Source organism: Euprymna scolopes, chromosome 20 (genome assembly GCF_053919585.1).
Source record: "Euprymna scolopes isolate OS-2025 chromosome 20, ASM5391958v1, whole genome shotgun sequence".
NCBI classification, from domain to species: Eukaryota; Metazoa; Mollusca; class Cephalopoda; order Sepiida; family Sepiolidae; genus Euprymna; species Euprymna scolopes.
The window spans coordinates 42,845,024-42,870,607 of NC_136501.1; positions in this window are offsets into that span (position 1 = coordinate 42,845,024).

A 25,584-nucleotide genomic window follows, 5' to 3' on the forward strand; every position below is an offset into this window, starting at 1 on the left:
AAAAAAAACCTCGAAGTGAAATAAATTTGGAAATCAGCAAAAAATTTAAATAAATAAATCAAGAACATTTAAAGTAAATTGTTAATACAAAAAAAATGAGCAATGCTGATATCGTATCGTCTATTCGAGATAAATGATTTCAGTGAGATATGATTCAGTGGAATGCTGAATTTTATTAGCTTTGAAGATTAGAGTTATTGACTGAAAAATATAATGTAGCTACTGTCTCGTTTTCTGAGGTGAGACATTATTTTTTTCAGCTTTATTCTACAGGAAGGAACTTAGAAGAAAAAAAAACAAGCAAACGAAAAAAATTGACGTATATCGATTCTGGTAGGTTAATTTACTCGGAAATACCGACATTTTCTTCCAGCTCATTTCAGATTTTAATATGTTTTCGTAAGCATGGCAACCATTTGTTTAAGGATCCCTTATAATACAGGGTTTCCCAATAAAATGTGTACATTCTTTAAATGACGATGAAAACCAACATTTATTATAAGAAAGAAAAGTTTCATACATCAAAGTATTGTGAACAAATGAAGAAACCAGCTAATTATAAAAAGTGTTCAAATTATTGGCTATTGTGGTCCATAAACATCTGACAACGCTCACTGATTTAATCGAAAACGTTCCTAATCAGGTCAATTGGTATGTTGACACGTCCCCTTTCAAGGGTTGCTTTCAACTTATTCATTGTAGCTCGTTTTAAGGTGTGAACATTCACCGGCCCCATAAAAAAGAAAAAAATCCTGGTTGGGGCGTCAACTCCTGAGAGTGTGGTCAGTACTAACTATCCGTTTCGCATGTGGCTATCAAGATATGCTCTTGCATCAGGATGATAGTGGGGAAGTGCTCCATCCTGCTGCATTCTTTATTCACAAACATCTCTTGGGAACATGGTATAGCGTATTCATATAGCAAGGTGAAATAATTTAAAGAGAGTATACATTTTATTAGGACACCTTATATATATATATATATATATATATATATATATATATATATATATATATATATATGCACATACATATATTTCAGTAGAAATCTTTATTTCCTTATAATATGGACGCTCAATGAAATTACAGAGCAATATAATAGATGAATGATAAAAGTCTATCTTCGATCGTTCCTGATGTTGACCATCTTGCAATGTATTTCTTTAATTTAGTTGACATTTACAATTCTTGACAGTATCTGTTTTGTAGCAAAAAAAAAATCAATCAGTTAATTGTATCAATTTGCGAATCTATTTATTGTGCCCTTTACTCATCAGAAGAAATAGCAATAATCAATCCATCAGAAGGAAATAAAGTGCGTTTTGACATGAGTTAAACAACTTCAATCCTGCTATACGCCAAGTAAACTAGCGATAAAAGAAAACCTGGCAAAATGTATTTCAGAATCCTCCACAAACCGAGATTAAAAAAAAAATCCTACATTAGAGGAAGATAAGACTTTGTATAAGTAATATACTTTTTATCTACTATTACAATTAGCTCGTGTGTATATAAAATGTGGCGTTCCTGCTAGCTATACCAAAGTACTGTATATAATTTTCTTATTTGTAATTATATCTGGAACTGAGATTCAGTGTCCTTAGCTACGTCACTTGGATTATTTCTTAATAGATACACAATGATCAGAGCCTGACCTAATTGACTGCTTTAACTATTAAATCCGACGCGCCATGTACTAAGTTTCTCTCATTACGGTGCAAACACCCCTGCTGGGTTGCTACGTATATCCAATGTACACCTCTTCTCCAAGACGACTGCCTCTGTCTGATCTACATGTTAAAAAATACTCTCTCTATCTATCTCTAACAACATTTTACTTGATACTCTAAATTTTAACAATTACTTTACTGTATTCTGTCATCTTAACCTTCTCCTGAAAACTAACAATCAGCTTTACTCCCCAAGCTGCCACTAACACTCGTACATTACACACGCCTTGTGGGGGGTCCTTAGATTGTAGCTGTTAACCTTCGCATGCTGACTGATTGGAAGTACTTATCTCTAAACATCTATACATTTCTACCTCTATGGCATTAGCTTATTCTTATCCAAGGAGATACTTACTAGCTACAGTCTGTACTTAGATTTACGGATATCTACATTACATAGCAATAGCTGTCTCTTCCTTAGTGTTGTAATATTAAAAAAACTGAACCAATACCCTGTAATGCAAATACAACTCCCTGATTTTTTTAACGAAATCTGAAGATATCTTCATTAGAAGAGGAAATATACTTAATGCCTACAACCTCCATATATTCGCAACTACTGGAAATCTGCCCATATATCTATTTACTTTACTATACATACTAAATACGCCATAGCTTATAATTTACTTCTAGTTATACTTGTACTGTATTGTACTTCATATAAAAAATGACGCCACTTGTATCTATATTGAAGATACATATTAACCATCCTGCCATCTGAAATATCCAGAGCTTGGGCAACAATTATTTTTAGTTTATTCTTAATATCAAACTGTAACGCGTTATCCTATTCCTTAGCCTTAAATATAGTTGCTTCAACTTCATGAACTCTTACTCACACCCTCCTACAGTAACAATGAAATAGCAATATCCTTTAATCACTTTGAGGAGTATTATTTTACAGTATATATATAACTTTTACAAACTAATCCAGTAACATAAACTATCCAAGCAGGGTCGCAGAAATACCGGGATTAGAGCCCAGGGGCGGGGCAACCCCTCTCTGTGCTGATGGGCCCATATATCTTCCCAGGTCATCCGTCTAGGAGAAGGAAAACTCTGAAACTAAACCTAAGGGGGGGGAGACATATTCAGTCTTGGATGACAGCCTTCCTAGAGCTGGTGACTCAAACAAAATACCGGTCATAATCCTTCTTTGCTTATTAGCCAGACGTAAAGGTCGAATCACTGGACTTCGACAGAAACTCTCAGTGATCGATCTTGTTTCCTGACAAAAGCGATGAATGCCGTTTTCCCCACTCTCAACAAATCCCATCCCTATAAACTGGGCACTTGGAAGTGCTTGAATGCTGTAATGCCAGTGCAAGTAGATTAGGTTGAATATCGTCTCATGCGTTGAGGGTACCGGATTGAAAGTTCCTGGCTGCTGTTCCCGACTGATAGTACAGGTGCCTTAACTTTTTGGTAGCGCTAAGAGCGGCTGCTTCATGAACAGTTGAATAATATCGGGATGTTTGTAATGTCATGTCGCGCATTGAAAGGGACCCTGCACTCATCCCCTGTGGGCTTTCCTGAGGCCACAATCCTAGTAGATTTAAGGTCAGCTGATGGTCTACTTGTGTTGCATGTCTGATATTCTGGGTAACCACCTTACCTAAGCTTAAACTCTTTAAAAAAATGCAGTACAATTAAAAATTACGCTTAAACCAGGGCAAAACTCAAACAAAACCAAATTACCTTCTTGAGGCTTGTATTTAAGAACATCCGTGGGCTTAGAACTAATTTAGATGATGTTGAAGCATTTCTCCTAACAAACACCCCGGATATTTTAGCACTAAGTGAGACTAACCTACACTCCTCTATCCCCTCTAACTACTTTAACATGCCCGAATATCTCCCACTCTGACAGACATATGCATGGACTTGGAGTCTATATTCGTAACACCCTCTACCTGTACTAGAGAAGCATAATTAGAATCGGACGATCAAGCCTTTATGTGCTTTAGCCTGAACATACAACATAACATTAGTTACTTTTATTTTCTCTACCGCTCTCCCTCGACTCAGGACTGTACCCTGATAAACAAAACCTCTGACAGTATAGATAAAGCACATTCCCTCGATACTAGCACACAAGTGCATGTATTTGGTGACTTAATTGTCCACCACAGCAAATTACTTGGATTTTCTACTTACACAGACGCAGCTGGTACCACAACACATAGCGTCTCTATATCTCATTCCTTATCAAAGATGGTTACGTTTCCAACCTGTTTCCAAGACCAGCAAGAACAACACGCTTCACTTTTAGATCTGTTTCTAACCACAGTTCCCAATGATTGTGTAACGAATTCCCACACCCTTCCAAAAACGCCGGTCAGGCAGTGATAATGGTTGAAATCCCCCTAAACTCTAAAGCCAAAACCGAAGAGGCATTGCTCAAAACAACGGGATATTATAAAAAGTCTGACCGAGAAGCAATCAGGAATCTCCTCAGAGACGCCCCATGGCGAAATATATTTTCATTTCCTGCTGAGCAGTGTGCAAATGAGAACACTGAATGGTTAAACCTGCAATTAAAGCACATGTTCCCGCGCGGGAATAGCAATCCCTACTCTCCCCGATGGTTTAATTCCACTTGTGAAGCTGGCATTGCGCAAAGACAGCATGTATACCACAGATTTAACCGACATAAGCCGAGTTCAAACAGACAGAAGTATATAGACACCAGAAGTAACTGTAAGAAAGAAATAGCGACAGCTAAAAAGGATTTACTTAAACCGCAAAAAAACACATCGAAGCACAGAAATTAGGAATCCGTGACGTCTGGAAAATCTACAACAATGTAGTAAATAATAAGCAATCAACAATTCCCCCCACTGTCCAACAATCATGAGGTTGTTTGCTCACAACCAAGAAGGCTAACATGCTTACAAGTCGGTTTGCCTCCAACTCCACAATTGACCCTGCTAACGACCCTCTCTGACTTTCCTTTGCAAACAGACGCCACACTAGAAGACCTGAAAATCACCCCTTCTCAGGTGCATGCTATTATAGAAAAAAAATCTTGACACTTCAAAAGCATGATCTCATCCCGGCTGTGCTATTAAAAAAATACTCCGCTGAAGCAGCTCCAGTTCTCTCCAAACTTTACAACAAATCCCTTAAGGAATCTTGCTTTCCTGCCTGCTGGAAACTTCTGTGGTACCAGTTTTCAAGAATTCTGGCGAAAGAACCGACCCAGTACATTATCGCCCCATTAGCCTCCTCCCACTTTTTGCCAAAATATTTGAGTCCATAATTAACCAGGCGCTGGTCCATCAGCTAACAGATACTAAACCAACCAACAATATGGATTTAGGCAGGGCCGTTCCATAGCAGACATCCTTACTGTAATCTCCGAAAGTATATACAATTTACTGGACAAAACAGGGGAGGGTGGAGCGATAGCTCTACATATATCTAAGGCTGTTGACAAGGTATGCCATGAAGGCCTTCTCAGGAAAGTTAGATTATAGTGTATCAATGAAAAATCTTTAACATAATTAAATACTTCTTAGATAAGAGAAAACTCCAGGTTGTCCTCGACTGTCGTACATCTACACAATATGATATAAATACAGGAGTGCCTCAGGGGTGTATCCTTGGACATCTATTATTCCTAATATTCATAAATGACCTCCCTCACAAAATAGTTTGTGAGATGGGTATATATGCTGATGACACCACTCTCTATAACAGACACGACAGGAAAACAAATGAACACATATCTAAATAAAGTGCATAAACCGATCTGTAGTGGAATGGGGACAAAAATGGATGGTTACATTCAATGCTGCCAAGACTAAACTTGTGTCCTTCAATAATTGCAAGAAACCTTCTCTACCACCAATAGCAATGGCTAAAGACTCTTTATCTGAAAGTGTATCTTTTAAACTCCTCGGCCTAACGTTCTCAGGGGACATGAGTTCGAACAATAACATTGAGAGGATTGTCAGGACCGCTGCAAAGAAGGTAGGTTCTCTCTACCGTGCTAGAAAGCTACTAACACCCGAAAAAGTACTGTACTTATATAAGGCGACCATTCTTCCATGTATGGAGTATTGTTGCCATATTTGGGCTGGTGCATCTGATACTAGTCTCTCGCTCCTGGACAAGGTCCAAAACAGAGTAACCACCTAATAATCCCTGAACTGTTTTCTAAGCTTCAGCCTCTGTCCTATCGACGAATGGTTGCATCCCTCTGCCAAGTATTTTAACGGTGAATGTTCTGACGAACTGCACGCACTTGTGCCTCCTCGATGTAAATACCCCCGACAGACCCGACAAGCCACTAAATCCCACCGTTTCACAGTAGAACTCCCTGGATGTAAGAGAGCCTTCTACTCCAGTAGCTTCTTCCCCAGAATCGCTAGACTTTGAACTCCCTTCCGGGACCCTACTTCCCCAATTGTACTTATATGCCAAAGATCAAGTGTTTCGGAACTGACATCTTGCTGCCCAACTCCCTACATAGTACCCCTTTTGCATATGCCCCTGATAGTAGCCCCCTACATCGAAGTGGCGATGTGACTTGTTTGGGGTGAATATATTCTATTAAAAAAAAAAGATAAACATCCGAAAATTGGAAGAGAAACTGTAAATACCTGCTACTATGTTTTAATTTAAAATGGCGTAATGGAAACATATTATGAGGTATTCATAGCGTTTCTTCCATTTTTTTAAACTTTTATAATTTTTTAAAACGATTATATTAAATTTGTTAAAACTGTTATAATTTGTTAAAACTGTTATAATTTTCTAAAACTATTATGAAGTAAAGTTAAACAAAAAGAGCTGATCGGTTTTATTGCATGCTAGACTGAGCTAAATCGGGAAATATATAGGATTAAAATATATATCTGAAATAGAAATATCGGGAGGAACACAAAAATGCAAGGAAGAAAATAAGTAGAAAACGAGTAAAATAGAAAGCATGTGAAGTCATAAAAGATTTTTTTCTCGAAAATAGAACAACTAAAGGACTAAATGAATACAGTTTTACAGTTTCATAGATTTTCAGACTAATAGTGATATTAAATTGCTGGGAACAGATAACAAGTCAAACCTGAATCTGAAAGCACGAAAACAGTTATTTATCAAATGTTCCTATACTGCCGAACTTTAGATATTATTTAAAACGTCTGATGGCGAAGAATTTGCAAGGCACCTTTTCAGGAATACATTGTTTTATGCAGGAAGCAAATCGCTGCGACTACCGCCCAACGTATTGCAAACCACAAATACATTTAAATATATAAACTTTACAGAGTTATCATGATAGGAGAAGGGCACTTTTCTGATTGATGATACGCTAGCCATAGTGTAAAACCAACACGATGATTCGCTGCATACTTCTCATTCATATGATCTAGCTTAGGCAGAGGTAAATTGGGCATATGTGTACTGCTGTTTCTGCACATTCCTAAAAGGTAGAAATTTGATTTTCGTTGTGGATTCCACAATGTCTAAAGAATAGCTATAGTTTCAGAGGGTCCTTGTTATAAATTTTAACTCGTCGTCAAGCTTTAACTTAGATTAATACCTTACACGTAAAGACAAAAAAGGGATATGATAAAAATCAAATGAACAATACAGTACGATACAGAACATGGAAAATCTGTAATGAGTTTGTTGAAAAATCCTTTGGTAATCAAAGAGATAGTAGGAATATAAATATAAATGTTTAGGGTAAAATGGAGTTTCAAGGAACAAAACACCAGGACATGGAGAGGTAAAGATATGCAACGTTTGTTCCTTACTGGATTTTATATATATATATATATATATATATATATATATATATATATATATATATATATATATATATATATATACATATATATATGTATATATAATTTTAATACATTTTCCATATCAAGATTTTTTATTTTGTTCTGAATGTAAATTCACAATGAATGTAAATCTTTATATAATGGACAAAACCACATGTAAAAGCTCAATAATTCAACCAAGATATGGCACTTAAATAAGTGCCATATCTTGGTTGAATTGTTGAGCTTTTACATCTGGTTTTGACTATTATATAAAGATTTACATTCATTGTGAATTTACATTTTTCTATATGTGAACCACTATTACACTTCCCGTTACATATAAATAAATAAATAAATAAATATATATATATATATTATCGTGAATTATTATTATTATTATTATTATTATTATTATTATTATTATTATTATTATTATTATTATTAGCAGTAGTAGTAGTAGTAGTCGTTTTATCTACGTATAACTGAAGAATAAAAAACAAATAAATCAAAGGGATAAATAGAGGAAGAGATAGAAAAAGACTCACTTATAGTTTGTGATAAATGATAGGGAAATTGCTTTCTGTTAAGAATACTTTCATTCAATTCTGCTTATTTCAATTTTCTGGCTTTCGTTTTGCTGTAACGGTAAATTTACGTAATTATTTATTTAGATTATTTTAAGTATTATTCGCTTTTAACTCTTGGTGTTTCGAATTTAGTTATCTAGTCGAATGGTATTATTGTTTTTTTGTTGCTTGTTATAATTTCTTTGTGTCCTGCTCTTTTAAAGTTTTAGTCGAATATCTTTGCGACAATTACGTAAGGAATAAACATTTTGATTCGTTTTTTTTAAATTTATTTTGTGTAATTTTCTCTCCTAATTTATATATCATTTGCTTTCTTTGAAAAATATATTTGTGGAGACGTATTCGCAAAAATATATATTTATATATATTTAAAAACACACATACACACACAAACATGAATTTATAAATCATATCTTTACATATATATGCTCCTCTTTTGAAGCACCTTATTTTTACGATTAGAAAAGGCAATCAATCTATTTGATTTGAAAAATGTGTGATTTACCGATATATATGACAATGAACGAGAAGGAAGTGACAAATATTTGTTGAATTTCTTTCAATTCTCGGCAAGCCCAATACCTCCTGTAAATACCCACAGATACAAACACACTCATACACACTCACACACATATATATAGTTGCATAAATAAAGAAATGCATTATATATATATATACATATATATATATATATATTTTTTTTTTCTCTCCTAATTTATATTATAGAGATCCTTCAGGCTTCAGACAGAATATGGATACCCACGAAGTGGTGCCTGCGCGTGAAATTTTTGTGGCAGGATGTGCGCAATCTCCAACCACACCCCTCCTGAGTCGACATTGTGAATACCCGTGGCAAGTGAAGTGTATGTACAAGACGACTGGAAACAAATGCTGGGATAAACAGAGAACACATACAGCGCCTAGAATTCCCAAATAGTCACCCATCTGGTACTAGCAAGGCTCAACGTTGCTTGACTTCGGTAATCTGACGAGAACCGGTGTGTCAACGAGATGGCTATGTAAAGACTAAATTTCAACTTGTTCGAAAACATTATTTATTCAAGATTGTGAAATTAAAAAATAAAAATGAATGTGTCAGTTGACCGGTTTCGAAGCTCGCTCAACAGAGCTAAAATCGAGCTTAATTACGTTTTAAAAAAGAAAAGGGGGGAACAATGAATCGGAGATGAAAAAGTAGGGGGGGGGATATATGTATATATAAAAAAGGGGAGATGAATTAATTTTGAATAGAAACTAGATTAAGCCCTAAGAGATTCACTTTTTGTTTGCAAAGAGAAGGTTTCAGAGTCTTAATATATATACAATTTCTAGAATTTTAAGATGGTAAATAGAGTGCGACTTACTAACGATGGAAAAAAAAGTCCGCACTAAAATTCAAAGCGCAAATACGATTATTTATAAGGTGCTCTCCTTATAAATAATAATAAAGAAAAGGAAAGTAATTCTTCCCTTCCTTTTCTAGATGTACTGGTGTGTAAAACACCTTCCGTTTTCTTGACTTCCATCTACTGTAAACCTACATTCACTGGTCTTTACACACGTTGGGACTCTTTTAGCCTCACCAAACAAAAATATAATCTTATCAACACTCTTATCCATACAGCTTGTATGATATGTTCATATAACAAATTAAATGATGAAGTCAAATTTATTACCAAGACTCTTTGCAATAATGGTTTTCCATTGCAAATCGTGGAATCTACTATTAAAAATAAAATCTCTAATTTCAATAAAATTAAACAGGCATCTGTCGACAAATGCCCTATCTACCTACGCCTATCTTGGCTAGGTAATGTTAGTGAAAGATTTGCCAAGTAAACTTCTTCTCTCGTACAACAATGTTACTTTGCATCACATACACGTGTTGTTTTTTATTGTAAACCCATTTTGTCTTCAATTTGTAAAGACGTTCTTCCCCCCACCCACCATAACAATTCTATTATGTATTTATTTAAATGTAGCTGCTGTGTGCGCTACGTCGGGCGGACGTCTCAATGATTAGATAATAGGGTAAAAAAACATGTTCCATCCAAAATTCGAACTGGAAACTACCTACCTTCGGACGATTTGAACAATACCCATGGTTCATCCATAGGAGAACACCTAATAAATAATCGTATTTGCGCTTTGAATTTTAGTGCGGACTTTTTTTCCATCGTTAGTAAGTCGCACTCTCTTTACCATCTTAAAATTCTAGAAATTATATATATATATTAAGACTCTGAGATCTTCTCTTTACTAACAAAAAGTGAATATCTTAGGGCTTAATCTAGTTTCTATTCAATAATGAATTCATCCCCCCTTTTTTATATACATATATTCCCCCTACTTTTTCATTTCCGATTCATTGTTCTCCCCTTCTCTTTTTTAAAACGTAATTAAGCTCGATTTTAGCTCTGTTGAGCGTGCTTCGAACCCGGTCAGCTGACACATTCATTTTTATTTTTTAATTTCACAATCTTAAATAAATAATGTTTTCGAACAAGTTGAAATTTAGTCTTTACATAGCCATAATAAAATGTTACCCCCCCCCGAAAAATATATATATATATATATATATATATATATATATATATATATATATATATATATATACTCAAATGCGACGGTTGAGTCATGAGATATTTGATTTACTTTCAGTCCTTACATGTTCCATGTTTTAAAAAGATTACCAGTGAAAATATCTTTGATGTTGGTAGAAAAGTCAGAACTCAAACTGAGGAAATTATCTTTGCGCATCTGTTGGTGCGTGATAAGAAATCGTTTATTTTCATTTAATGTTACTAAAGATATTTTTTATTGTATACCAAAAGGAGATGACGGTGGCGTGTTGTTAACGACCGAGAATAAAGACCTGATATATCAGGTCCTAATCGGGTTCGTTTTTCAATAAATAAATTTCATTTAAGATGTTGGCAAGCTTCACATTTTAATGTTAGTGACTTTCAAGGACTAATTATGACTAGAAATTATATGGGAAACGAATACTAACAAAAGAGCATTTCGATTAAGTAAATATGATTATGATAACATACTGATACCGTGAATTATTTAAATATATATTTGCAACTTATCTTAATTTCTTCTTTTCATATATCTGTAGTACTAATTTCTGTTCGGATCATTACATTTCATGCCTTCGTTTGTGTTACCGTTTTATTTACTTTAATCTCCCCATATCTAATTATTTTATGATTTGTTTATTGTTCCCACACTTTACTGACTTTATTCGTCTGTTTAATTTCATTTTTATTTATTCATTTTCTTGTCTGCAACTTACTGTAACTATTTGCTTATATATATATATATATATATATATATATATATATATATACATAAATATATATATACATATATATATGTATGTATATATATATATATATATATATATGATGAAAATGATGGAAATAGTATTCCGACAAAATAGAGAAAATAAAAAGGAACAAACCGTATTATGTGTTCATCAACGTTTTATCTTTATTTCGAGACTTCCTCTGGACGAATGAGATTAAGAAACAAAAATACCAGTACAAAATATTTGAAAATATTTCACGTTCACAGTGTGACGCAGTTCTATTTCAGAAGAAAGGAATACACACACCAATAATACAATAATCTGCAACACACTAAACAATCTAAAAATTCCTATCATACAAACCACATCACTAACCATAAGACATATATTAAAAACTACGAAACATCTCCATAACAAACCAGTTTCCAATGGAGGCATATACACTATTCCTTGCCTAATTGGCATCATAAATAATTTGGTGAAACTCAGCGTAAATTGGAAAAAAGGCTCAATGATCATAAAAGAGATATAAAAAATAGCAATTCTCTAAGTGCATTATTCTCTCATTCATTGCAAGATAATCACGCCTTAAACTTTAAACAAGCAAAAGTAGTTAAATTTATTCCAAATAAATCGCGCCGGGACTTCTTGAATCTGCGCTCATCGCATTTTCAAGCACCATTAAACAACGTGGAGGTTTCTATGAGATAGCACCATTAATAAGTAAACTTTTATTAAAAGAACATTATTTAACTGTAGACACAGGATAACTTGCTCACACCATTCAAACACCCCCTGTAATAATTAACACATAATCTCAATCAATAAATTACATTAAAAAAACACTCATTTCATTTCTGTTACAAACCTATATTTGAATTTCAACAGATATATCTTTTTTTTCCAATAAGAATATTAACTGCGTTTCATAGTTTTAAAATTACATTAACGACTATATGACGTAACTAAAATGTCCTTCTATTTAACAGCGCCAGCCCTCACCCCTCCTTTTTGGATTTCCAACGTCTTTTTCCGTTTCTCTTAAATAGAACTGCGTCACATTGTGCACGTGAAACATTTTCAAATATTTTGTACTTTTATTTTTTGTTTCTTAATCTTATTCATCCAGAGAAAGTCTCGAAATAAAGATGGAACGTTGATGAACACATAATACGGTTTGCTCCTTTTTATTTTCTCTATACATATATATGTATATCCCTCTCTCTCTATATATATACATACACATATATACATATATATATATATAATTAATAATAGCACATATTACACTGTCGCTACTTTTCAATTTAATTATTTTTATTTATTCATTTTATTGTTTGCAACTAACTGTAACAATTTGCTTATATATATATATATATATATATATATATATACATATATATATATATGAGTGTGTATATGTACATACATGCATACATACATACTCACATACATATATACATATGTATATATATATATATATATATATATTTATTTATATAAAATAATTATAAGCAAATATTACACTGTCGCTACTTTTCTATTTATATTTTTTTAATTTATTTTTTGGATCCTTAATTTCATTACAAGGAGATTTAATGTACACTATTTTCATTTCATTATTGTAAATTTTACTCATGATTAAGAAAACACAGCCTAATTATTCCTACATAAATTTTACTCTGGTGTTATTAATTTAATTAGATACATTCTCATTTTTACACACCCACGCACCCACAAAAATGCATATATATATATATATATATATATATATATATATATATATATATATGCATGTGTGTGTTTGGCTGCGCTTCTGGTATGCATATAAGTGCGTGCACGCGCGTGCGTGAGTGTATTGTCGTGATTGAAGACTCTATGCGCTTATTTGTCTTAGTCCACGCCCTGGGGCCGATCTCTTTCTTTCCTTATTTCTTTCCTGCTATATATTCCGCTAACTTTTCCCCCTTAATCAAATATTATTTCAAATATTTTCATTCTCACTGCATTTTTTGTGGCAACGTAATACTGCCGACACTTTTTTCCCTTTGCTGACACAATGTTCGTTCTTTTGTTTCTTTTTCTTTTTTCTGTTTCATTTTCTTTATATTTTTGTTCCTACTCTTTATCCTGTTAAGTCTTAACGTTCTCTTTCCACAAACGTTTTCCTTTGCTTGAGTCCAAAATATAACTTTACCTACCACCCCTTCCAGTAAATTAAGCATTTTAACACTTTATGTGTGTAATGTATATATATATATATATATATATATATATATATATATATATATATATATATATATATATATGTATATATATATATATATAATTATATAGAGAAAATAAAAGTCACAAACCGTATTATGTGTTCATCAACGTTTCGTCTTTATTTCGAGACTTCAAGTCTCGAAATAAAGACGAAACGTTGATGAACACATAATACGGTTTGTTCCTTTTTATTTTCTCTATTTTGTCGGAATACTATTTCCATTATTTTCATCATATATATATATATATATATATATATATATAATTATATATATATATATATATATTATTTCTTCTATTTTAGAACAACATGCTTTCATATGTACATTAACTTTCTTACGTCGACTGACGATGAATTTTGTTCTTGCCAACCAATTTTCCGAAACATAAGCATGCCCAGTGTAGCGATTATATAATATTTGTCAATATAAATAACAATATTATAGGTTTCTTTCTATTGAGCACTCATAATACTCTCTTGAATACCTATAAATTAGTATATCTCTCTCTATATATATATAGATAGATATATATATATGTACATACATATAATATAAATATATTACATATATATAGAGAGAGAGAGATAAAAAAGAAATAAGGTGGTGATTTAGATGTTTATTTAAAAACGTGTGAGACACTTAAGCCATAATCCATTGATAGAATGAGTTTCTGAGTTTGATCTCAATAACACTTTTACTTTTGTATTTTTCTAGAATATATATATATGTGTGTGTGTGTGTGTGTGTGTGTAGGTGTGTGGGTGTGTATATATATGTATATATATATATATTGATATATATATATATATTATTTTTGTAGGATATATATATGTGTGTGTGTATGTGTGTGTGTTTATGTGTGTACAAGCAATATGAAAAAAGAAATGAGCTTGATAATACTAAAAAAAATAAATGTAAATACTTTATTAGAAAATAGAGCAGCTGCACATCTTTTTCTGCGTTATTTATTCATTCATCGGGGCGTTTATGGAAAAGTGAATTGAATAATATTGCTATCCATTTTCATAATGAAACCTGATTAATTCATTCCAACAGCAAAACACAGTATGGACAACGAATTATAAATATCAATATTCATCATGTAGAATGTATACTATTTTATAACTTGATTAAATACTATATTAATGCCTATTATGGCAAACCTTAAATACACTACCTTACTTATTTAATCTATTTATATAAAGTATCAGGTTTATTACGTAAAATAATTCATTTTATATAGTCAAACTCACACACACATATATATATATACACATACATATGTATATATATATATATATATGTAGCAAGTTATTAAATTATATATGGCAATTATCCCACACAAAATATTTCGCGTTTCATCTACGATAAGATTCGTCAGGCTTATGTGAAGAATTGTGGATGAAACGCGGAATAATCTGTGTAGCTTTATTGCAATATATATTTTATAACTTACTACTTGGATCTACCTATGTATTGAGCACTGTTGGAGTAAATACTTAAAGTTTACGCATAAAATAATACTTTCTTTATCAATTCAGGTGATTAAATGAAGTAATCATATATATATATATATATATATATATATAAATTTATTTCTCAATATTTCGATAGCGTTGCCCCTCATCTGTCTTCCTGATGATTGCGAAAGCGTAAGGCACTTGAATCTCTTGGTATACATAAACATAAAAATAATCATCCTTTCAAGAAAACATTAAATTCTGAAAGTTTAGCAGGGTCTGAGGAAATTAAAAACGTCGGTTTGCTAACATTGTGTGCGATATTATAACTTCGTGTTACTTGACCATTCTAAACGTTATGCATCATAATGTAAAAATTTACCTTAATTTCGTGACGACGAACGGAAGCCTCGAGGTAGGTTCCTTGCTAATGCAGCAAAAATTGTGTACGTTGTGTGTCTTGCATGTTTCGATCAGCGCTGATGATTGTTTGTGTCTCTACTTAGCTTAAATGTATAACATATAAACAAAAATTATATACATGCATATATATATATATATATATATATATATATAAATTTAAAGGAGATTAGAACAATAGTCTAAAGAGCAGAGTGTATTTTAATTAAATTTAGCGTTTTATTCAAACGTATGCTAACCGATATAAAATATTCCATTAGCATTCTATTTAAAAATTTATCATTTCATCAGGTGAAAAGCTACAATAAACATTTATATGAATACTTTGGCCTTAATTGCTGATTTGAAAAGGCGAAGAATTAAAAGGTAAATAATTATATATATATTTATATATATTTATATATATATATGTATGTATGTGTGCATATGTGTGTATGTATATGTATATATATGTGTATATATATGTATATATATGTATATGTGTGTGCCTATGAATTTTATTAGAAATGTATTATTATAATATTATATTTAAACCAAATTCCGATTTATAATTTTATTCTATTTTATTTCTATCTTTAACCCATACTAATTTGCTTATCAAGTAAATATATACCTTCTATTTTAATTTTTTCCAGATACATCTGCCTTACTTTTAATGCTAGGTTTATTTATTGTGTCTTTTACATATATCAAAAACCCTTCCCAATACTTTTTTTGTTTTTTTTAAATACTCTATGTAAAAATTATTGTCCGTGGCTTAATGTCTACCACAATAAAAACATTGTTTTCCGAAACGATCGTACAAATTATTGACTTTGTTGTTGTTCCTTCTTGTGAAACGGATCTTTAATTTAATTCTAATTTGAATTTTTAATTATCAATCACATTACTGAATATTATATATATATATGTATATATATATATGTGTATATTTATACGGAATAATCAGGTTTATACACCAGTTCCCAATGGATCACCGAAGTTAAGCAACGTTCAACATGCCCAGTATTAAATGGGTGGCCATTTGGGTCTTCTAAGGACGGTATGTGCCCTTAACTTATCTTAGCATATTTTTTCCGGTCGTCTTGCACTTCTTGTCACTGGAATCAAACAGTGCCGATTCAAGAGAGGTGGAGTTGGTGATTGCATGACTCTTGACTCTTCCCCTACTTTCAAGACTGAACTCAGGCAGAGTTATATATACATGTATATATATATATATATATATATGTGTGTGTGTATATATACATATATATATGTATATAGATATATATCGAGATAGAGAAAGAGAGAAATGTTTCAATGATTTTAATCATTTACGTTAAACAACACTAAGATTAAGCATGCTTCTGCAGTTTAATCTTCCTAAAAAATGATGTTAAATAGGAATCCGATTTGGATGATTCTTCGCAAGAAATAAGAACCTAATCAGAAATAAACCAATCGATCATGGTTTATAAATGCTATGACACGAGATTATCGTACCATTTTGCCACATTTTAAACACAGACAAGACGCTCAAATAGACAGTTTTGTTCAGATGAGTGTAGACGCAAAAACTTTGGTAATAATTCGGCCATGAAAAAGCAACCAGCACAAACAATCACAGGTAGCATAATAATCGAAGTTAAAGACAATGAAGCAAAAAGGCTGTTATTTCTGTATATTGAATCTTTATATGTGTAATGTCTAATATATTCAGTCAAGAGGGAAACACACCAGACAGTATGAAATGAAAAACGACTGGAAAATCTTCTCATGTGAAACAGTCTCCATTCAGTTCAGAAAATGTATTTTTATAATATAATACCTTCTAAAGATATATGAAACATTAAGAATATGTATATATATAGATATGTATATATATGTATATATATGTATATATATATATATATATAAAAGTTTTTAAAATACTCAGTATAAAAACGCAGAATATCATGCATTAAAAATAAACCTGTGATATCAACGAAAAGAAGAACTATATTTGAGTAATGTAATATTCGTTTTAATGTTTCTTTGACTTTTATATATACGCTAGTCGATACCCTGTCTAAGTAGCCCAACCACGAAATAATTTCAGCAACCCTTCTGTGGTTTCACATCAGGTTCGACTTACTCTACATCATACTAACTGTTGGAAGAGATTTAAGTATGAGAAAGTTTCAAGTTTGGAAGTTGAAAATCTTTTACTTAAAAAACATTTTTCATTATATTTTAATACGATTACTCTGCTATTCATGATGTTTATAATAGATCAATAAATCATACATGTTTACAGGATAAATCTTTCAGTGAAATATGCCAGTGATATTAGATCAGCCGTTAGTCCATCTTTAAGGTTACACATACCTCCTTCCTCAGAGAATTCTAAAAAGCAGGCCAAAAATTGCAGTCATTTCAGTATGAATCCCAGATTAAATGATATAAAACTTGGCTCTTTTTATATAAGAGTGTGATATGCTGCTATTATAGCCATTTCCGTAGTGGTGCATTCAACCTGATACAAATACAGGCACATACTTATACACCGAATTTTCAGAGTAAAACAGAAATTTAGCTAACACAAAAACTTTCTAGGAAAAGTGTATGTGAAAACACTACGGAAGCATCATATTTATTTAGTACTATGTCAGATAAGAAAATCCCTTACATGCCATTAAATATATATATATATATATATATATATATATATACATATATATGTATGTATATTAAATTCGAAGTACAACAGAATTTTAATAGTTTAAAAGCGATCTGGGGCATTTTTTTAAACCTTAAAAAAAGATCGACTATAATATAAAAAGAAACAGGTTAAACTAAAAGTAAGAAACAGCTCCTTCCTTTTCAATTTATTTTTCTTACCTTTAGTCGATCCTGTTTCTTTTTACATTATAGTCGATCTTTTTTTAAGTTTAAAAAATGCCCCACTTCGCTTTTAATATATATATATATATATATATATATATATATATATATATATGTGTGTGTGTGTGTGTGTGTGTGTGTGTGTACAGAGTGAGAAAGAGAGGGTGAGATACAGTGAGAGAGATAGATAGAGAGAGAGAGAGAGAGAAAGAAAGACTTGCGAGCGTGCATGGGTTGGTGTTTTTGTAATAGTTTATTTCTAATCAAACACAATATAATCGGACCTGTATCTGACTTCCGTTTTTTCTATTCTAACTTTACTTATTTATGAAAGTACATTAGAATATTTAGGTGTTCCTATACAAATCTGTCATGCAAAAAGCAAAATCTTTTCAAAGTTTATTGATTTTTTTCTTAATTTTCCTCATTAATGTTTTTTTAATGATTTTTTTTTTCTTAATTTTCCTGATTAATGTTTTTTTTTTTTTTTTTTTTGAGTTCGGAAGAAATGGACCCAAGTGACGTTTTGGAGGCTCATTCGATCTTTAAGAATTTTAGTTTGATAATAGATGTTTATTTATCACGTTGTCGTTTTAAGGTGTATATGCTTTATCAATTTATTCTATACAGACTAAAAACTCTAATATTCTAGCCTTGCATATTTTTTTTATTTTATTATAACCCAAACTACTCATAACAATTGAAGGTTACCGTTAAGAGTTAATCGTAATCCATTTCATGAAAATGATCCATAAATCGGGTAGCGTGGAGGCAAAGTTTAAACCTAAATAGTTTATTCTAATTTTATAAACCTTGTTAAAAGTAATAACCCTCTTTAGTTTTATATTAATTTTATTTTTATTTCGGACTATTAGTCTCATCTTTATTAGTTGTTGTTTTTCATCTTTTATTGATTTGTTTATTCACATCGTTTCGGGCAACTATTCCTCTGGTCTATCCGCGACGGATAGGGACTTCGAATCTCCTAACTGCATTCTCAGCCATCACTGCCATGCGTAGTTATATATATATATATATATATATATATATATATATATATATATATATATATATATATATATATAATGCTCATCTCAAAAACGAATTCCAATTAAGGAATAATATATATACCTCTTTAGATTTGTTGGTTATTTTACCGCATATCAACTGCTTTCATGTTATTTAAAACCTAACGCAGTAAATTTTGAAAAATATATTTATATATTATTTAATTGGAAATTATTATTGAGATGAGTATTATTTATTAATTTTATTTATTGCGGACCATTATCCTCCTTTATTTATTTTGTTGTTTCAGGATTAATCTGCTAACTATTCCTCTGGCCTTCCTCAATATCAATTATTATTGTTGATATAAAAAGAGACATGCAGAATTGTTATGTTATAGAGAATCATAACACTTGACGTGTTTTTTTTCAGTAGTATACATCATAACGGATAATAATATAGATATTAATTTAGTCTTATTTAATGAAGTTTATTATTTTATTAGGCAATATATATACATTGAGAGAGGAGGAGGAGGAGGAGGAGGAAAATGTATGTATAAAGTATAACGCCGGACGAAAACAATTTCAATAATATTTTTTTTAGATCGATATAAAAAAGCCAATCACTCAATCATTCACAAGTAATTCATCACTAAACGCTTTTATAAAACGTGTTCTATTAATTTGATCGTTCACGGTGCAGATCTCACTGGGATCATATTAGATCGGGTCAAAATCAATTGTATTATATCTGACGTTTTATGAATACGTTTTAAAAGTGGCTAAGTTTTTGCACCAAAGATAGATATATCTAACACACAATATTTTTCACAAATAATTGCAACGATAGTATTGATTGCCCACAAAAGAATAATAAATAATTAAGTGTATATTACCTTTGATTCCATCATACGTATTTCATCGTGAACTTTTAGATATTGTCGGAATGAGCTTACCGACGAGTGCGAGGGGGAGAAAAGACGTTTGAAGTCTTGCAACGAAATGTCGACGTTGCTTCTAAGCAGTCTTTCCTTGTGAAAGTAACAAAAGAGTAACGATGGTCGAAGTGTACTTTGTCTAAAAGACAACAATAACTACTACAACAACTGTGGAGCGCCCACCACTTTTATGTACTCCAACTCTCAGTCAACGAGATGCACGCGTGACTGGAATGTCTATTTAACTTTTAAGGAATAAACACTCAGTTTATTTGCTTAAGGGATCACGGGTCGTTTTGGTCACAGTTACCAGCACTCCTCTCTTCCCCACCGACCTACCTTCGGCAAATCAACCCATTTAAAATTCTCACAATATTTATACATATTATCCTCTCCTGTGATGGATTTTTCTTACACTATATCTATGTAATCCATTATAGGATATTTCAACATTAATATTTCATCATACAAACTAAAAAATTAAGAGTAGCGATGCAAGCTTACCTCCAAACCATTCCAACAAAAACGTCTCTTCAGAAAGAGAATATTCATCGCTAACGCTCGACAATCTCTTTATAGTCATACTACATGTATTTCTTACTATTCATAATTAAATAGTTAACCAATTTGCTATTTTTTCTTGATGTATTAAGGAAAACGACTCACACATAATTAAAGGAATACTTGCATATTAAATTTTACAGTAAAAGAATCAGTCTAAATGCAAATGTTTTAGTGTATGTCCTTATTAGAATATTTGACTATTTGTTCTCATAATTTTAATGGTCGGTACGTTAGTGCACAAAAATAATTAACAGTATATAAGTGATTCACATTTCTTCAATATATATGATATTTATAGGCGGAAAATATCACTTGAGAAATATATCTTCTTTGATTACAAATTTGGCAACAATCAGTTGCTTTCAATTCAGCTTAGGTTAGCAATTTATGATGCAGGAAGTGATAACAGTACAGTGTTTGCTAATTTACAATTATAGCACCCATTACTGGGCAAAACCCTTCGTGAAGGAATAAATTCACGAAATAGGTTCACAAACTCTCTATGTCATTTAACAACATAAGAATAGTTTCGTCCTATTGCTATGCTATTAAACAAAATAGATTAGATTACTTGGAAGTCAACATTTAGCGCGTTTTTATTAAAATACAGCCTACTTTAAGGATGGGATTTTAGAAAAATTAGACTTTTCTCTAAAGGCATTTACACGCAAAATACGCCCAAAATTATATTTAATCTATAAACGCAATATATTAAGCTTAGTAATAAATCACATAGTTTTATGAGAAAAATATTTTTGTAATTTTAATTTATAGTTCAATTCTTTAATGGACATGTATGAGATAAGTTAAAATATTTTCTGGTTACGTGAAAAATAACATAGATTTGTTTTATTGCTTCCTTACAAAAATATATTTTTGATAATTAAAGATATTATTTTCAGAAAAAAATATACTAATTTCGTAAATTTGAATGTAATTTTCAATACATCCCATGCAATTCTAAAGAATGGCCTATTCTATATAAGCTGCACACATACTTGTGTAAAAAATCAATTTGATATCGTTATCCACATGAAAACTTAAATATTTGCAGAAATATGAGGGATGCATTGACTTGCGAAACACTCTGTATATATATATATATATATATATATATATATATATATATATATATATATATACATATATTTATAGTGTGTGTGTGCATCTATCTATCTATCCGTCTGTCTGTCTGTCTGCCTCTCCATATTTATATATATCACAATTTCTCGCTCTCTTCCTATATGTATAATTATATACGTATATATATATAATATATATATATGTGTGTATGCGTGTGTGTGTGTGTGTGTGTGGGTGTGTGTGTGTGTGTGTGTGTGTGTGTGTGCTAACATGATATGCTCACTATCGTTTTCAGAATCATACCCCATTCCAATTTTTTCTCTTACACCTAAAAAAAAAACATAAACATATGTTAATGATTTCTATTATTGTTTCCCTTAATATAAAGAAACGTCATACTTCCCATTTACAACAAACCAAAGTGCATCCTAATTACGTTGAAGCTAAAAATCTGTTTGTAAAAATAGTGTTTTTTATAATTGTACCTCTAGGAAGGTATTACTCAATGAATTAGAAATGTAACGTGTTTTTTGTAAGCTCTATCCTTTTCTCGAGAGGAAATCCACAAGAAGTAAAAGCAAAACTGAAATTGTGTGCGAACGTCAGAGAGAGCGAAATCGTTAATAATCAATTTATAGTATTAATTAGCGATATAATTTAATTTCACTGTATTATTTGCGAAATGGACGTCGTCAACAACATAATAAAAAAAACAAACCAATCCATAAGTGAAATAAATAAAGGTGCATTACGCTGAAATATATATCTGGCGAAGCGTAGTGGAAAAATGTCAACATCATTAAAACAATTATCAGACCAGAATCAATATTAAAAAGCCAGTCTATTTGTCCTGGTAATTTATTGGTTGGTTTACTCAAGTTGAGGGAGTGTCAGATTCTTAAGAATTTAAAGACGTGTTTATACAATGAGAAACTCCAGAGAAAATAAAAGAGACAAGAAAAACGTGTGTGCTGTTATCAGTAATGTACGTGGATACGTATACGCGTGTGTTCTCGTGAAATAGGTGTGTCCTTCTATGTATGTAGGTTTTAGGTGGGGATATACATTACTTGAATCTGTGTTATCGAGTCTGCGAATGTAGGTGGGTGTGTGTTTATATATATGATTTAATTCTTGTTTAATTGTTAGTGTGAATAGGTGTAATTGCTTGTGTTCTGTGTGCGATGGTGCAGAAATAAGTTGTTAATTACACCTATATTATATTTCCTATATGCCCTGCACATATGCAGTGAGAACTTGGCGTGAATATAGATAGTCTTATAAACAATATGAAGGTATTTCTCTATTCTAAATAATCTTATTCACTCAATGATGTTCATCCACAGTTTGCGAAGATGGAGTATGACCATGTAATTTTTTTTTTACATAGGAATCACCACATTATCAAGGACAAGAGGCCACTCAAGGATAAGGGTTAAAGAGTGTACAGTAGAAATTGGACAATATAGTAATCATTAGTAATGAAAATTTGGTAAATTTGATAACTTATATGGAACGGCTCATCAAGAACTTATTTACGTTGGACTTGAAGACAACCATATTGTAGTCAGCCGGAAAGCAGGAAAACGGAAGAAAATTCCACAGGCGTGCAGTTCTAAGAAAGGAATCTACGTTTAGGTTTAGGCACAGATAAATAGTGGGGGGAATTATTGATAGTGTTTACAGCTAGACGAGTGTTTCTTGTGAAAGTTTGGCGAGGGGGGACTATAGATTGAAGCTCAGTCGAACACTTTCCATGAAAATAACGATACATCAGAGACCAGCTCGCAACATCTCTTCTGTGAGATAGAGGTTGCAAGGAAGAGAAAAGGACATCTTCTACGAGGCTACGAAGTCTATTTTGAACTCTATCAAGGCAGGCCAAGTCCTTTCTAGCAGCTCCTGCTCAGATGTGGCAACAGTATTCCATCCTTGGACGTACCTGGCTCTTATATAGATAGAGAATATCATCAGCAGTGGGATATCTACCGGATCGATAGAAAGATTCCACCATTTTTCCAGCGGCCTTGGCAACAGATTTAATGTACGTGCTCCATTTAAGATCAGGAGTAATGGTCAAGCCAAGAAGCTTGTCAAAACTTGAGGCCTCCTGAAGACGAGAGCCATTCATTTCAATTGATACCAGATGTGGATCAGAATGTTGATGATGTAAAGAGAGAAGCTTGGTTTTAGATGCATTATGAGTAACCAGCCACTCCTTCCCCCATTGTACTACATGCTCAAGATCAGAGGAGAGAGAATTGGAGAGAACTTGGTCGTTTACTGTCTTAGATGTGCTACCATAAATGGTAGTGCTTTGTTTGTTCCGACATGACTTGTTCGACCGATTAAAGTTCTGAAGTATTTTTCGCATGTTGGACACTTGTGGAATAATTCTGAATCAAGTGGAGGAAGAGTCTTGTAGTGGGCATACTGTAATAATTCTGTGCATAATTCTCATGTTGTGTTATAGAACATGAAACTTCTACTTGCACGCTATGAAAGTAAACCTTTTGATTCTGGCAAAACAGTCATTGTGTGTGGGTAAAAAAATATTCGCATGCGTTGTCATGGGTAATAAAGAAACGCCAATAAAAATTAATGATTTATGAAATCAATAACAGTTTCACATGCAACAAATTAAGATCATTCAGTAAACACGGCAATTATGACTTCATCTATACTCCTATTAATTTTGGTTTATTTGTGTATTGATATTTAAACTTAAACACCCTTTTTCTATTCGTTTAAAAGGAAAACACAACTTTGCTATCTATTGATCGTGAGATTGCATACATCTGCATAATATCTACGCAGCTTTCTTATTCTGTTAAACATTCAATTTTATTTAACTTCGTATTAGTTTTAATTTTTTTGTTTTCTGATAAAATGATTATCTTTAGTTAATTATTACGTGTATTTATTCTAGAACTGTAACCTCCTTCATTCGACCCAATCCACTGAGTAACCGTCTGTCTTGTAACGTCACCTGTTTAGCGTCTGAACAGCAAAAGCTATCTCACCACACCTCCAATCGGCCTGCTTTATATTACATTCTCCCACAAAAATCTCACGAGATCACATGAGATCGTTTCTGTTAAATATCACAGACGCCGTCTTTCTTGTTCTTTTTCCTGTCCAACGCGCATGACAGGAATACACGCTTCACAGGTAGGTCGTGTATATGTCCGTTTCTATCCCCCCCGATATCATGATCACAGCAATGCAGGGAGGTAGCGCTCCCTTCCGTCGGGTGCTTTTTTGTACGGGGACTGTGCAGGACTCTTGTTCACTTGACCTCTCATCTGCAGTTTTAGGGTCGAATTTATATTCATTCAGATATTCTATCTGATTAATACTTACGTAATATTTACGAAAAAAGATTATAGTAAACACTAATGTATATTTATGTATGCGTATACATATTTGATTAAAAAAGTTGCCTGCTATACAGGGTCATCAGACCCATGCGAAAATTATAATTGGGAGTTAAGCATGGGAAAATCGGTGCAAAATGTGAAAATTAAAAGAATGTCATTTGCCAGATGAAACACGAGCTAGGGCT